We start from the raw sequence: 15,085 nt of genomic DNA on the forward strand, positions 1-15,085 counted from the left end.
AGCATTTGCATTTCAGGAAGCATGTCGGCCGTGTGCCTTTGTACGGGGACAGCCCCCGTCCCACTGACCGTCAACGCGGCGAGAAAACACAACAGACAGCCCCTCCCCGGCCTCCCACGCAGAGCAGCGGTGCCGCCATCGCAAAGCCGAAACGCGGCCCATGAATCACAAACGTGCGGCGGCCGGCTGGTGCGGAGACATCCATTGGGGGGGGGGGGGGGGGGAAATGAGGGGAAAGGAGGGGGGCCCACTTCAGCACCAGCTTCTGGGGCAGAAGCATCGAAAGCATGGAGGGGAATTCACAGTCTGACACGGGCAGGCGTCTTAGAGGAAAAGCTAAAAATACAGATAAACACAAGACAAGTGCAAATTGTGCAACTGTGAAAGGCCACAAACACACAGACGCGAAATACACACGAGCACACACACGCTCACACAAACACACATAATAATTTAATAGTTTAAATTATATATTGATATGATTGTAAAATTTTATTATTATAATTTAATAACTCCGAGCTGTTACGGTTGGAAAGAGGGACCCAGTACAGGGATGAGGAATGGGGGGGGAACAGGCTGGGCGTGGCTGGTGTATGGAGATGCTTGACGCTGTGGATGGGATTCCACCTCCCTAGCTAATACGGGTGTGATGCTGCTCATCGGGAGCTTGGGGACAGACCTGAACTGGGCACTGACACAGGGATGCCCAGTGTCACTGTCATTGTCACTGTCACTCTGATCATTGGGGTTGGGGATTGAGGACAGACCTGAACTGGGCACTGACACAGGGATGCCCAGTGTCACTGTTATTGTCAGTCTGATCATGGGGGTTGGGGATTGAGGACAGACCTGAACTGGGCACTGACACAGAGATGCCCAGTGTCACTCTCACTGTCACTCTGATCATTGGGGTTGGGGATTGAGGACAGACCTGAACTGGGCACTGACACAGGGATGCCCAGTGTCACTGTCATTGTCACTGTCACTCTGATCATGGGGGTTGGGGATTGGGGACAGACCTGAACTGGGCACTGACACAGAGATGCCCAGTGTCACTGTCATTGTCACTGTCACTCTGATCATTGGGGTTGGGGATTGGGGACAGACCTGAACTGGGCACTGACACAGAGATGCCCAGTGTCACTGTCATTGTCACTGTCACTCTGATCATGGGGGTTGGGGATTGGGGACAGACCTGAACTGGGCACTGACACAGAGATGCCCAGTGTCACTGTCATTGTCACTGTCACTCTGATCATGGGGGTTTGGGATTGGGGGCAGACCTGAACTGGGCACTGACACAGAGATGCCCAGTGTCACTGTCATTGTCACTGTCACTCTGATCATGGGGGTTGGGGATTGGGGACAGACCTGAACTGGGCACTGACACAGAGATGCCCAGTGTCACTGTCACTGTCACTGTCACTCTGATCATGGGGGTTGGGGATTGGGGACAGACCTGAACTGGGCACTGACACAGAGATGCCCAGTGTCACTGTCATTGTCACTGTCACTCTGATCATGGGGGTTGGGGATTGGGGACAGACCTGAACTGGGCACTGACACAGAGATGCCCAGTGTCACTGTCATTGTCACTGTCACTCTGATCATGGGGATTGGGGATTGGGGACAGACCTGAACTGGGCACTGACACAGAGATACCCAGTGTCACTGTCACTCTGATCATGGGGATTGGGGATTGGGGACAGACCTGAACTGGGCACTGACACAGAGATGCCCAGTGTCACTGTCATTGTCACTGTCACTCTGATCATGGGGATTGGGGATTGGGGACAGACCTGAACTGGGCACTGACACAGAGATGCCCAGTGTCACTGTCACTGTCACTCTGATCATTGGGGTTGGGGATTGAGGACAGACCTGAACTGGGCACTGACACAGAGATGCCCAGTGGCACTGTCATTGTCACTGTCACTCTGATCATTGGGGTTGGGGATTGGGGGCAGACCTGAACTGGGCACTGACACAGAGATGCCCAGTGTCACTGTCACTGTCACTCTGATCATGGGGATTGGGGATTGGGGACAGACCTGAACTGGGCACTGACACAGAGATGCCCAGTGTCACTGTCACTGTCACTCTGATCATTGGGGTTGGGGATTGAGGACAGACCTGAACTGGGCACTGACACAGAGATGCCCAGTGTCACTGTCATTGTCACTGTCACTCTGATCATGGGGGTTGGGGATTGGGGACAGACCTGAACTGGGCACTGACACAGAGATGCCCAGTGTCACTGTCACTGTCACTCTGATCATTGGGGTTGGGGATTGAGGACAGACCTGAACTGGGCACTGACACAGAGATGCCCAGTGTCACTGTCATTGTCACTGTCACTCTGATCATTGGGGTTGGGGATTGGGGGCAGACCTGAACTGGGCACTGACACAGAGATGCCCAGTGTTACTGTCATTGTCATTGTCACTGTCACTCTGATCATGGAGGTTGGGGATTGGGGACAGACCTGAACTGGGCACTGACACAGAGATACCCAGTGTCACTGTCATTGTCACTGTCACTCTGATCATTGGGGTTGGGGGTTGGGGACAGACCTGAGCCTGGCACTGACACAGAGATGCCCAGTGTCACCATCACCCTGATCTGTGGTGTAGGTGTGCTTCGTATGTGAACTCGTACATTGTATTTTAAAGTGTGACTTTCTCAGATATAAAATTGTGGCTGCAATGTTTCACAGTTCATCTTTTATCCCTCATGTGTGCTGTGCATAATTACTTATTTGAGCTTCACTGTTGGACATTTTATGCTTATTACTGAGCATTTAGACAATAAATTTCGCTCGGTTTGGTGATGAATCTCATTCCAGCCCAAACGACAGCAGCCACAGTGCTTTTATGCTGACTTTGTAAGCAGTGAGGAGATTGGAGTGTTTACCTCGACAATATAGGGAAACAGGGATCGAGGTGAATACGAACAAGGGAAGACGGAGCAGGAGGAACAGCAACGACAGCCTCATAGAACCACAGGCTGCGTATTTTTATATTCACATCTGTGCCATTTTATGTATTTATTTATTTATTTGTTTATGTGTGCATCTCCAAAGATGGAGAATAACAGAATAATGCAGAGAGCCCCAGAAATATTTAATTCATTCTTTAATATTGTATCACATTAAGGAACCAGTATCTCCAGTACATCTGAGAAAATGGTGGAAAATCAGAGAAAATAAGTGAATAAGTGAAAGGAAATAGCATCAGACAGTCAGGGTACAGACAGTGAAGCATGGCTGTGCAGAGTGTGTGACAGTGAAGCATGGCCGTGCAGAGCGTGTGACAATGAAACACAGCCGTGCAGTGCATGTGACAGTGAAGCATGGCTGTACAGTGTGTGACAGTGAAGCATGTCCGTGCAGAGCGTGTGACAGTGAAACACAGCCGTGCAGAGCGTGTGACAGAGAAGCATGGCTGTGCAGAGTGTGTGATAAAGAAGCAGGGCTTTGTGAAGTGTGTGACAGTGAAGAATAACCGTGCAGAGTGTTTGACAGTGAAGCACAACTGTCCAGAGTGTGGGACAGTGAAGCATGGCTGTGCAGAGCGTGTGACGGTGGAGCACGGCTTTGCAGAGTGCGTGACAGTGAAACACGGCTTTGCAGTGCATGTGACAGTGAAGCATGGCTGTGCAGTGTATGACAGAAAGCACTGGAGATTCCACAGAAGATCATCCACACACCGATAAGACTCTGCTTCTGCCGCAGAGACCATCTACGCTCTGCCACCTCAAAGACTTTGCCCTCTATGCCAATGCGGCGTGAGACTGCCACCATAAAATTATACCACTGCCGTCCTCCACCATAAAGTTTACATGGATGGTGCAGATGTACCATAAGTTCACTGGGTTGTTAGCTGGTTGATGACCCTGCCGAAACATTAAACTAACTAGAGTGATCATTGGTCTGTTTCCTCAACACAGATCAGCATGAGGAGATGGTTTGCAACCTCATTTATGATTACATTCTGCTCATTTGAGTCAGCCAATCAGTCATCCATCAGTTAAAGTTGATCTGTTACATGTCATACATTAAAAAAGTTCCATTTCCATCTGAGCAGAGATCTTGGGAAAGCCCGGTTAACTATGGTCTGCAGCCTGTATTGCTGTAAAGGGGCATTTCAGCTGGTCGTGGGATCAAGGTTGCTTTCTGAAAACAAAAATCCTAAATGCAAAGAGCTCAAAGGAGACCATGGATTACCCATCAAATGCTTTCAATACGCTGGTCGATATGGCTTTGTTCAAGTGCCCATGCGGATCTCCCGGACAGCGTCCAGGCATCAAAACCAGAAAGTCTCCCTCGTGTGTTATCTGCTGCCTGTTTTCACCCGTTGGCTGCGGACGCAGCACGCAGCATCCTCGCCTCAGGGCCTGGCTGGTCAGCAGCCGAGCGAGGTTCCTGCGTCCAGCTGTGCGAGTCGTGCTGAGGCTGATCGCTGTCATTGTACAGGGTGCTGACTCACATCCAGCGCAGCTCGCTGATGCCCCCTGTGGCCTTCTGCTGTACAAGGCGAATGTATCGTGGCACCATTGTGCTCTTCATCCATCTCTGTGGATCTGAGGAACCTTCCGCATCTGTGAATGTCTCTTCTCAGAAGTACAAAGAACAATAAGTAGAATAAAAATAACAGGGATAATAATAGAGATAACAATGCATAAATAGGAAAACATGCAAATATATAAGTAATTACTTATGTCTGACCATAATGGTGAAACAGCCTCTTCTTCCATAATTATGCTTTGACAACATTGTAAGTGACTGGGAATCCCAGCAAAACCCAGTCTGCCATCCTCTCATGATTCTTTAAAGTCTCCTGAGATATACACTTGCTTATTTCACTATCTATCGTCCACACTGTCCCTTCATTACTGTGAGTCTAGTGGCCTGAGATGACATCACTGACATCACTCAGGTGCTACAGCAGCAAGGAAATCAACACACCTTCACAACTAAGGAATCGTACAATCATAACAGATAATATCAATAATAAATATGAGAATAAAAGTATTTATTTACAGTGTGAAAAAGGAGCAATCTACCCCAAACAACTAAAGGTCCGAGACCTACAATACAGTAAGCGTATATATCTCCAATAGCTCACAGTACAACTTACAAGTGTGCGGGTTCTCGTGTGAAGTTAACATCGGCTGACTGTCGCAAACACTCTTACATGCATTGTTCGCTACCAGTCGTAAATTGTTCAATGCATGCATGCAAAGTGGACAGCGACACACACATGCTGTCACAAAGGTGGGGGTCACGGAGCAGAGAAGCCGGAGTCCAAGGAAATCGGGTGAACACAGGGATTATTCAGGATAGAAACGCTACTCAGCACAGAACGACGTCAATGACCGGACTACGACTGACACACAGATACGGACTTAAATATGTAACAGTAATTAACATGACGTGGAACCGCTGGGAACACGGGGATTCCACATGAGGTAGAGAGGGGGGCGTGGCACATGGGAGAATCGGACGACCCGGGGCGTGACACATGCACACACGTGGAACGTACGTGAACAGATCGGGTAGGCTGTACAGATCAGGTAGCAACAAACTGTATTCGACAAGTATGAAATGTACATCGATACTTAATTCTAAAATGCAGTTTTCAGAAGCATATGGCTTTGAGAGTCTTTGTTTTGGGGGACTGGTGGCATTATGTGGACATAAGGTGAAAATGAAGACTATTGTCTGTGTTTTTAAAGACACAGTGTTTTTTTTTTTTGTCTTAAGCGTGGTATTTGTGGATTAGAAGATCGTGTTGTAAGTTCAGTTTTACATGAGATATAGAGTCGGCTGCCAGTAGCAGAGAGGACAGCATGATCCTCTCCCACATCAGGGCCTTTACTGTGGCACTTATTTAACAAACATAACCAAAGTGAACCTTCCTGGGATGGGGCACCTTCCTGTGTCTGTCCTTTCCGGAATACCCTGTGGGCTCCCGGCCCACCTTTCCCAGCCGTCTCTCTTGCATACTCACTCATTCTTACCCTTTTCATCCAGATTTACTCCGTCAGTGCACTGCCTCCCTGTTTCTCCCTGAGTGAGGTGTGTAGTGCGCAGGGAGTGTGTAACGCTCTCGTCTGCACTCTTTGAGCAGGGTCTCAGTGGTAATTAACCTGTAAAGACGTGAGCACACAGGTCAGGCAGGCACCTCCCGGGGCTCCACACTGGTCAGGGTGATGATGCACACTAAGGACGTGGAGCAGTTTCAGTCTGGACCAGCTAACTTAGCAGCAGCCCAAATTAACTGACTGTGTCACGTCAGTGAATTTGTCCACTTTGGAAAGAGTTTCGGCTCTGTCCAAACCTCAAAAGGTGTCTGCTTTCAAACTGATGTTTCTGTGAAGTTCTACTTGTACGGAGACTCTTTTCGATGCCTGTGTTTCTTCCTGGGTGAAGGCTATTCCCATGTTAATCCAGCGCATGTCACATTTTATGTTTATTGTTTATGGTTTGATTTTCATCAGACTGCTGCAAATTATCTGGCTATGAAATAGCAAACTGCAATATGCAGCTATTGCTTTGATAACGGGTTGCAACTAGTCACTGGGTATAGCCTCAATGGGATGCCAGTCCGTTACAGTGCACAGGGCTGGGTACACCCTGGACGGGATGCCAATCCGTTACAGGGCACAGGGCTGGGTACACCCTGGACGGGATGCCAGTCCGTTGCAGGGCACAGGGCTGGGTACACCCTGGACGGGATGCCAGTCCGTTACAGGGCACAGGGCTGGGTACACCCTGGACGGGATGCCAGTCCGTTACAGGGCACAAGGCTGGGTACACCCTGGAAATACACCTCTGTTCATACACATTCACACACTATGGACTACATAGTCTAAGTGTAACTGCAAGGATTACAGGAGCAAACGGGGTCCTCAGAGGAAACCCACGTGACACGGGGAGAACGAACAATCTCCACACACACACAGCGGAGGCGGGTTTTGAAGCCCCGCCTCCCACTAAGCCACCAGGCTAACGCAGTTTCAGTCTAACGGGTTTAATGCTTTAACTGTTTGGTAGATTTTTTTCAATTAAAAATGTGAGCATGTTTCTTGAATAATAATAATAATAATAATAACAAACTGTATCAATGTGACTTGCCCTCTTTTGCTGTTGTCGTTGAGATCATTCACTCACACTCAGCTCCTGAGCCTGGCTCCCCCGGCTAACTTCCTCAGGATGGTTATCGATTGCTGCCTCAGTCCCTCCTCCTTCCTGACTGGATAAACGGCTGCAGGATAAATTATTTAGCCGCAGCTCTCCGTGTTTGTTTATAAGTATCTCGTTTAGCCTTGAGCTCCCGCTGCCTGGGGGCTCTGGCCTGAGTCGCTGTGTAGTCTGAGCATTCGGACAGTGCAGAGGGTGACGGTAGTGAAGGCCTGCTGTAACCCCACCCCCCCCCCCCCTTGTTTTTGCAGAGAGCATGGTGACAGAATGCCAATGGCACAGAATGACCAGCACAGACACGAAGCACAACTGACACATCCCTGACGACATCCACGGTGACGCTGCCCCCCCCCCACCTTCATCCTTGTGTCCAGAAAAACATCATGGCATCTTCTCTTCAGATGCCTGCTCTCCAGCTGTGGATACAGTTGCAACCTGAGAACTTCATCTTCTTCACTTTCTAAGAGACTCTTTTGGTTGGACACTTATGTTGGTGTGATTTTGCGTATGGAGATATAAGAACACATCTGTGAGACTTGTGACTCACGCTCAGGATGTTTGCTAATGAATTAACCACTTAATCATCTTAAACATCTGCATTAACACAAAACTGGTCCTTTTTGAAGATTTTTATTGCAGTATACAGAAGGAGCTAATTGTAAATATATAGTGTGATCCATTTACCTCTGCATTCCTTCCCACCCCCCTTTTTCAAACTACAAGAAAAAGTTCAGTTTTCTTTGCTGCATCTTTACGCCTGTGAAGGCATGTGTATCGGAAATCGTTTGTATCGCAGTGAATCGTCCTCCCAGATGTTTGCAGCTGTGACGGGGCCACAGCATTTGAAATAATCTGGGGATCCTCTAGTGTTGACATCTTCATAAGGGCTCCCAGGACCGTGGAGAAGCTCACACGGTTGGCAGGATGACCTGGTGCAGACAGGGAGCACAGCTGCGTGGGGCCTCCATTCCGACCTTCAGAAATCTTTCATCTGTTGTGTTCCCGGTTCCTAGAGGAACTTCGCGTTCCTGCCACTTTAGAGCTGCGATGTTTTCATTTCAAGGAGAACTGTTATTGTATGATGACGCCTCATGACACCCATGACCAACGTGACCTTTGGAGGAGGACACCAGGCTATGCCTGTAGCTGTCAGATTTTAGAGGTATATCACAGCCACTTCCAGATATCTTTAGTCAGCCAAATTCTTAGAGTCTCGCTTCACCTCGCACGTGCGTGTTGCTTTATATCAGCCCAAAACAGTGACCGCCTGTTTTGGTCACACTCACGCATTCCGCCAGCTGTCCCTCCCGCTGTTGTGTCTCTTTGTCTGCTGAATGAGACTCGCGGCTTCTTCCTTCAGGGCTCCCTGCATCCGCAAACAGAGCGAGTCATCCTGGAGGGGGCCTCAGCCACAGCCTGCGAGTTTCGGGGTTGGCAGCCCGAGGTCCGTCCGTGCAGATGTGGCCAGTCTCTGTCATGCCACTCACTTCCACAGGCAGTCAGGTGTCTCAGCAACAACTCTGCCAGCTTCAGATTCGTGCTTCAGCTCAACTCCAGGAGGATAAACAGCAAGAATTTCCTCATAGAAAGTGCCACTTTGTATTTAAATACTCAGCGTGTACAATAGATATTACTGTAACCAAGTAACGTGCTGTCACAGTGATCGCATGCTACCATTAAACAGTAGACTGAGGTTTTTATTTTGTCCAAAAGAATAGATCCACTAAACACAGCAGGGAACCAGGTCCACTGTACACACCAAGATTAACTGTCCACAGGTCATCTGTGCACAGAAGGGATCCAGGTCCAGTGTACACAGATGGGATCCAGGTGCACTGTACACAACAGAGAACCAGGTCCATTATACACAGCAGGGATCCAGGTCCACTGTACACAGAAGGGATTCAGGTCCACTGTACAGAGAAGGGAACCAGGTCCACTGTACACAGCAGGGTTCTAGGTCCATAGTACACTGAAGAGATTCAGGTCCAATGTACACAACAGGGACCCAGGTCCACTATACACAGATGGGATCCAGGTTCACTGTAGACAGCAGGGAACCAAGTCCACTGTACACAGCAGAGTTCTAGGTCCATTGTACACTGAAGGGATTCAGGTCCAATGTACACAACAGGGACCCAGGTCCACTATACATAGATGGGATCCAGGTCACTGTAGACAGCAGGGAACCAGGTCCACTGTACACAGCACGGACCCAGGTCCACTATACATAGATGGGATCCAGGTTCACTGTAGACAGCAGGGAACCAGGTCCACTGTACACAACAGGGACCCAGGTCCACTATACACAGATGGGATCCAGGTCCACTGTACACAGCAGGGAACCAGGTCCACTGTACACAGCAGGGAACCAGGTCCACTATACACAGCAGGGACCCAGGTCCACTGTACACAGCAGGGAACCAGGTTCACTATACATAGCAGGGATCTAGGTCCACTGCACATGGAATGGATCCAAGTCCACTGTACACAGAAGGGATTCAGGTCCACTGAACAAGCAAGAGATCCCAGTCCACTGTATACAGAAGAGTTTCAGGTCCACTGTACATGGAAGGGATTCAGGTCCACTGTACATAACAGGGATCTAGGTCCACTGCACACAGAATGGATCCAAGTCCTCTGTATGCAGAAGAGATTCAGGTCCAGTGTACACAGAAATGATCCAGATTCACTGCTTCTGTGATTTGGGCTTTTTAAGAATATTAGAGATACAGATACAGGACCATCCTCAACTGTTTCTTTTGTTTAATGATGATTAAACGGTGAAGTTTGTAAGCTGTGATAGTAAAACATCACATCCCCAAAGCATGGCATGGACTTCTTCAGTCATACATCTGAAAAGTATTTCTTGGCTGGAAACTGTGAAAATGTTCACTCCTCGGGAAAGAATCCGTCACAGAATAGTAGCGCATGAGACGCCCATCAAGTGAGCCAGTGGTTCGGAGCTGGAAATGTTGGGCACCTTGGAACTACATCCCAGTGACAGAAAGCAGCAAAGGATTCTGGGTGATCACAGCTGGATATCCCGGATCAACAGCAACTCTTCGTGAAACATGGACACACTTTCTGCCCTCAATAATTATGCAATCAAACGCATGTATCTTGTATTATGTGATAAAATCAAGAGATTCACATGGTATTTAATCCTTAACTTCAGCACCTGACATCTATAGTTTTATTAATATAAAAAAAAATCATAATTTGCGTTATGTAAGCAGGCTGGAACTGCATTTTTCACGCAAACACACATGATCCTCTATGTCCAGCTGTATAGAGACATTAAAAGCTGACAACTTTAAAAAATAATAATGAAAATAAATATTTGGGACTATGTTCAGGTGGAAACCCGTGTATGTACACACACTTACATCCACCAGGGAATCGTGATACTCTTTGGAACAGACAAGCGGAGAATTAAAATGATGGATGTAGAGGGAGAAACACATGCATAAAGGAACATATGGAATCCTGCTCTGGAATATTCTGGATTGCTTCTTAACCCGCAGCGAATCGTCGCCTTGCAGCGCCCCCCTTTCGTTCCAGAAAGAGCGTGCTCATTCACTGCAGGCCTCAGATATACATGGAGTGTGATGCCGTACGAACAGAAAGCTGCATAATACTGTGACATGTGACTTACATTAGGTTTGTTCAATGAAAATGTGTCCTTTGGGTCTAAGGATCGGCGCAGTTACGGCGACTCACAAAAACTCACATGGCACACACAGGGGGGTGGAAATCCTTTCACATCATCAATTAAGTGGCCATATCCACACCCCTACCCCCTTGTCCCCAGTGGCTCTCTCCTTCAGCGGCCCCTCCTGCCCCTCTCCCATCCCCACCTCCCACTGAGGTGTGGCCCCCTGGCACAGGTAGCCCCTCATTCCCAAGACAGTGTAGTGAAGAACATTTTGCCGTTTTCCCTGAATCCGTCTGGAGTGTGCCTGCATACCCCCTGGGTGTGTTATGGAGTGCTTTACGGACTGTTTTACACACTCGTGTCTAAATCAAGTTTAAATTGAGCCGTCAAGCAAGCAGATTGAGGTCTTAAACAGCGGACCGCAGGAAGCCAGCTGCTCATTATTTTCTGATTAATGTCCTTAACAACGTGCCGAAATTTCCTGGAGGTACCCTGGTCCAAAGTGGCCGGGACCAGAACGTCACCAGACTCATCCAGCTACGCGCACTACTCCCATGATGCATTAACAATACTAGACTACAGAAGGTTCCGGTTAAAGTGAATCACAGCATCTCGCCAGGAAGCTGGAGGAGATCCACATTCAGCCTGTCGAGGTGATCTAGTTGATTTGGAGCTCAGATCTGTTCAGACTCCTTAATTCAAGTTTGATCTTTACTTCAGTCTTATTTTTTTTGTGGAAGCCAGCCTCTTTTTTTTTAAATTATATTTCATTCATGAATTGCGTTGATTCAAATAAACTTAAGTGATTTTGGCTTAAAATGTGTTTGTATAAAAAAAAACATCCCTCAGTGATCTCTGCTGTATTTATGTACACTGAAAGACAGTTTCAATGTACTTTAATGTAAGACATGTTTGAGCGAGGTTTTACCGGAAATGTGAACGCTTTCATTAAAAAGGCTGGGCCTTTTTTCTCTAACTTAATCACGGTATTAATTTTGGTTGTTCCAGTCGGCTTTATTAGTCACTTACAGATGTGTGATTTTAGGTCAAGCCTGTTGACTCAGATATCGGGGCGGTTTCCAATGGTGTCATTAGCCTCTTGCTTGAGTCATAGACCGAACCTGCAAAACACATTACTGGGGTAACTGGAAGTATGTGCATACACTGGGCACGGCGTAGGAGGGAGAGTATGTGGGCACAGTAGCAAAAAAAGCTACCGATACCATAATATCATCTCTGTTATGATGAACTTGTTGTTGTTGATGTTGCGGTTATTCTACCTCAGACTTTGTCTGTGCGTCATGTGCTCCCTGTGTCTCACTGTCACCCCCTCAAGTCCCCCCGTAAAGCGATACTGGGTTCGGCATCGGGTGGGGTATCGTTATAGCAAATGTGTTCACTTTCCCCTGGCTAAGGACTCGTGGACTTTTATACTCTTGTGTCGAATGTGATTTCCATCACCACCATCAGATACGCACTTCGGTATTCATGTTTTTTTCCACCATAGTATGCGGTTTGTGCGTAAGGACTGCAGACAGAATGATGGGGAGTGACGGGCGACCCGAGGGCCTGTCGCATTTATCACATGGCACATTTTCTCTGTCTCGTCCCGTGCGCTGAGCTGTGGAGCCCAGTGCTTATGAAACACAACTCTTTGGCATCTCCGCTTCTTGAGAGGAAGGACCTTCCTTCGGACTTTCATTCCTACAAGCCACGTCACGTTCGCACGGTGACCGTATCCCTCGCGGCTCCGATTGGCAGCTGGGATGCCGCAGGATGGAAAATGCACTGGGGAGTCACCCGTCCGTGCAGCAATACCTAAAGAAACGTCTGGCCGGTCCGAGAGAAACAGCGCCGCCCACAGCCAGGCATGAGGAGATGAGGGTGCAGAAATGGAGTTTACCTTCAGGTGTGACTTCAGTCTTCCAAAATAAACAAGAAAAATGCATTTGTAAAGTGTATTGTCGCAATAAAATATGCAGTTATGCTACTGCTGACTCTGAAAAAGGAGGCAGCGTTCCAAGAGAAGGTTCTAAGAGCATTGCCAAGCTCTGAGCGCCTGTCTGTCGCACTTTTGGGAAGCGCCTCCGCGAGTAGTTTTCGCCTGTGATTAGCATAACAGAGACCAGGTGGAGGGGTGCCGCTTGCCGGACGGCACTGGACAAGAAAGATCCCCGGTCAGTGTAGCTCACCAGCACCTCATTTCGAGTTTGTAGACCACTGTCGTTTCAGCTGGGCCGTATGGGTGTGGCTTCTGGCCTTCTGATTGGCCAGCCGACAGTGCGTGTGAAGCTGGACGTCAGCTGCTCCGTGTACATGAACGGCTTATCTGGAAGGCTACCTTTGTTTTTCTTGCAAAGATTACTGTAAGCCATGCCAGTATTCCCTTTATATGCATGTGATGAGTATTTAGATATTTGTATGTCACAGTTTTCCCTTTTTCCTCACTGGGATGTGTAAATAAACTGGGAAACCATAGATTGCTTAGTTCCCGACCCACCTTGTAAATGACAGACAGCTATGCATGCTGGTGATATAGCAAATCCTTTCAGGTACTTTTGTATCCCAGAATTCCCATTACAGCATGTGATTAAAAACAAAAAAATATAGAAAAGAGAATAAAAAATAAAATAATGCAGAAGCGGTTTGTTGGACACCTTGAGAGTGAATATTGTAGATGGCCATTTTGATAACATTTCTTTATGCAGTAGTGGGTCCTTCATCATTCTCACACCGTATTCATGATGTCAGATAGCGGTGATCCTACAGGGCCGGGGGCAAACCGGAGACTCTCAGATATTTCTGCCAGGCGAATAAAGGCGCTCACTGTCCTCCCCATCACAGTGATATGACACGCTTCCTCCCCCAGGTGTGAAATGCACGCCTAAAGCTGAATTCACTTCCGGAACAGTTAGAGTCTCCTGCTTTGCCCCCTTCCGACAGACCGTGGTCTTCTGAAAGTTTCCAAAACATAGACGATGTACTTAGGAGGCAAAGTGGTAACAGAGAGCGTTTTATAGAAATCTTTATTTTCTGTCACATAAGACTCATATCATCCACAATAGATGGAAGTGTCTGATTTTTAATCTGTACTAAAGATATTTTAAATTTAATAAATAATCATTGAAACAAGGATGACTGCCTCCCTTCTGCCTTCTGTGCTGAATTTCACCTTTCACCTTATTTTAATAAGGTTCATTAATGAGTCCATTGCATGATATTTCCTGCTTCATATGAAATGCACCTATGGAAATGCATAATGGAAGACTGAATAAAATATTATAGTTGTATACGTGGCCCACATAACAGTAGCCTTTATAGCTATAATAATAAATTGTCTACTTCTGTGTAGGCCACCGTGAATCATTTCCCACAAGCTTCTGCAGCAAATACAACACCATCCATCCTTGTACGTATACTCCATTCCCAGAATTCCTCTGTCCACACCTCGCTCTCGGCTCGCATTCACGCATGTCTGACCAGCGGGGCTATGTGGTGGTTGACAGACGCGTCCATAAAGCAGACCTCCTTCTTTTATTCTCCCAAGTGTGAGAAGGTCATTAGCCCTCTGGGCTTCACTCACAGGCTTCGGCAGACTGACAGGTCGTGTGAGCACCCCTCAGCAGCTCCACCCAGACACCACAGCGGTGGTGGCAGACAGCCTGGCCGACCGACATTCAATGTGTCCAATGAGCCGGTCAAAGGATTTCACTGATAAAACAACATGCCACGTTGGGCTGAGGTGTCAGAGCCCGGATGCTGGCAAAACAACGGTCTTTCAGCCTGGGGGAGGGGGGGGGGTAGCCTGTTGCAGTGAAAATGCAGACTGTGTGAATACAGGAGCTGAGTTGGCTTACAGCAGCCAGGAGACGGAGGGCAGGAGATGGAGATTAGGAGATGACCTGAAGATGGGGGAAAGGAGGCAGAAGGCAAGAGACAGAGGGCTAGAGACTGGGGCCAGGAGATGAAGACCAGGAGATGGAGGCCAGGAGATGGAAGGCAGGAGACAGGGACCTGGAGATGGGGGCTAGGATATTCCATAAGAAGGATATGTGTGTGCGGGAAGAGCTGGGGGGGGTCCACAATAGAGGCAGTGGATCACAAGGGGACAGAGGGCAGGGATTTGAGTGACACTCCTGCCTTTTCCTGAACATCGGCCCTTAACTGTACTGATGGCCCTCGTGTTGCCTGGTGTTCCACCCAGCTGATTCCCGACCTGTCAA

General features: G+C 48.1%; 1 protein-coding gene across 1 annotated transcript in view; it reads left to right on the forward strand.

Annotated features, from left to right (window-relative positions):
* Nucleotides 1-13,997, forward strand: part of LOC125706899 (transcription factor Maf-like) — a 75,054-nt gene extending 61,057 nt beyond the window's left edge. The window contains exon 3 of the mRNA XM_048973765.1: nt 7,456-13,997. The gene's annotated coding sequence lies outside the window, so the exon portion shown is untranslated. The remainder of the gene's footprint in view (nt 1-7,455) is intronic.
* Nucleotides 13,998-15,085: the final 1,088 nt, after the last annotated feature.

Source organism: Brienomyrus brachyistius, chromosome 13 (assembly GCF_023856365.1).
Source record: "Brienomyrus brachyistius isolate T26 chromosome 13, BBRACH_0.4, whole genome shotgun sequence".
Taxonomy (NCBI): Eukaryota; Metazoa; Chordata; class Actinopteri; order Osteoglossiformes; family Mormyridae; genus Brienomyrus; species Brienomyrus brachyistius.